The sequence below is a fragment of the Dendrobates tinctorius genome, unplaced genomic scaffold (genome assembly GCF_039654945.1).
Source record: "Dendrobates tinctorius isolate UK_male_01 unplaced genomic scaffold, ASM3965494v1 ptg000004l, whole genome shotgun sequence".
Lineage (NCBI taxonomy): Eukaryota > Metazoa > Chordata > Amphibia > Anura > Dendrobatidae > Dendrobates > Dendrobates tinctorius.
In genome coordinates this window covers 39,318,581-39,320,742 of record NW_027361672.1, presented here as the reverse complement: position 1 = coordinate 39,320,742, position 2,162 = coordinate 39,318,581, and the positions used below count along the sequence as shown (strand labels likewise).

At 44.6% G+C, this 2,162-nt stretch overlaps 1 long non-coding RNA gene across 1 annotated transcript; it reads right to left on the bottom strand.

The window, feature by feature from the left end:
- Positions 1-256: 256 nt before the first annotated feature.
- Positions 257-1,467, bottom strand: LOC141080936 (uncharacterized). Its single transcript, XR_012229241.1, has 3 exons — positions 885-1,467; positions 722-808; positions 257-592 (listed from the first exon to the last, which is right to left on the bottom strand). It is a non-coding gene; the product is annotated as an uncharacterized lncRNA (long non-coding RNA).
- Between the last annotated feature and the right edge of the window lie 695 nt (positions 1,468-2,162).

Here is a 2,162-nt window from a genome sequence, read left to right as displayed (position 1 = left end):
CACAATGTAGCAATACAATACTCAAAGCAGTCACTGTAGACCCCGATGACACTGTTGGGTTTCCTGCTAGAATACACCTAGCACGAAACCCAACAGTGCCGTCAAGGACAACAGTCACTGCGGCACAATGTAGCAATACAATACTCAAAGCAGTCACTGTAGACCCCGATGACACTGTTGGGTTTCCTGCTAGAATACACCTAGCACGAAACCCAACAGTGCCGTCAAGGACAACAGTCACTGCGGCACAATGTAGCAATACAATACTCAAAGCAGTCACTGTAGACCCCGATGACACTGTTGGGTTTCCTGCTAGAATATGCCTAGCACGAAACCCAACAGTGCCATCAAGGACAACAGTCACTGCGGCACAATACAGAGCAGGGAAATACTCACTAAACGCCTTTTTGGAGGATGCTGTGGCGCTATCCCAGCCATCCATCAACGCTGCGGCCACCTCATTCCATAGCCGCCGGGTCACCACAATGTCCTTGTACAGCCGGTCACGGCTGTCCCACAACGGCGAACGCTCCTGGACCAGGCTGATGAGCTGCTCATTATCCAGGTAGACGTCTTCATCCCGTTGTGGAACCTAGACAAAACACATTCATTAGAATAATCAAATTTAAATTGAATAAAAAGTTACAAAAAAAAGAAACATAAAAAAGAGTAAAAATAGAAGATAAAAAATAAAGAACATTACAAATCATTTGATACATACATTCCGTATCACCACCGGGACTTGGCTTCGCTGCTCCTGCTCTTCGCCCTCACTAGTCCCGTCCGCAGAAGATGATGATGACGATGTCTTAAAAAAGTTGAAAAAAACATAAGAGATTTGGAGAAGCAGCAAATATACTTACCAGATGCACGAAAATAATCACCTCACGGTCTGCTTGCGCCAATTCCTGCCGCGATGGGGAATACTCGGATTCTGAAGACATACTGCATGTAAAAATAATAAAAATCATTAGTACATACATAATTTAAAAGGACAGGCATATAATGTAATATACTCACATTCTTCGCTGATAGAAGATGGGTTCCTTGTTGACTGTCTGCTCTCCAATCTGTCAGTGTAGTAGTGGCAGAGTTTTGGCAGGCACCTCCTTTATATAGACTTTTTTTTTTTGACTTTAGAAGATTATAACTAGTACAACAAGTGGACACCACCAAAAAAACGCAGCGCTAAAAAAACGCATACATGCGCATGCCAGTGCGCACGTATGCGCATCCATAGGCTATAATGGCCATTTTTAGCGCAAAACGTGCGCATACGTGCGCATGCGCTTTTTTGCAGGACCAAAAAATGCAACATGCTGCGTCTGTAAAATACAAACGCACACCCCAAAAAAACGCAGCGCATGAAAATCGCATACGTGCGCATGCCAGCGCGCAGGTATGCGCACCCATGTTAAATATAGGGGAAAAAACGCATGCGCACGTATGCGTTTTTTTCCAGCGCAAAAAAACGCAAATGTGAAACCAGCCTTAGCCCTGTTTGAGCACCTGTTTCACTGGGTGAACTTCCATGTGTCTGGGGTCTAACTGGAGGTAGCACCTGTGTCTCTCTGACATTCCACTCTGATCCTGTTTGAGGGGTCTTACTATGGGTATCAGTGATTTGCATAGTCACACCCCTTCAGAGCCCCCCGGACCGTGGTCCAGTGGTTCCACCAAAATAGCAATAAACGAATGCGCACTTCACCATCTGTGCCTCCACTTCCATTCGTTACATGAGCCTAGATATAAGTTCCCTTTGTGGATTGTGAAAAAGCTGTCAAGCACTATATAATTCATCTATCAAGATTCAATTATAAAACCAGATACCAACATGATTTTCAAAGGTAGAAGGTTTGAAAAAAGTGCCATTAGTACATATGCAAGTGCTTATATGGTGCAGAGCAATCCTTCCAACAATAAAAACAGATAGTTATGCAGGCATGTTAATTACCACAGGCTCAATCCTGGTGGACCACGTGCAGTGACCCCCTGGTGGACCACGTGCAGGGACCCCTTAACGCGCGTTTCACAAGCCACTACATAATTCACAAGCTGTGCCTGGTGTACAATGAAGTGGATACAAGGCTAACTGGGGTTCTGCAATTTGGATCTTCACTAAGGGGAAATGCAAGTACCTAGAACTTTAGGAATGCTGATTT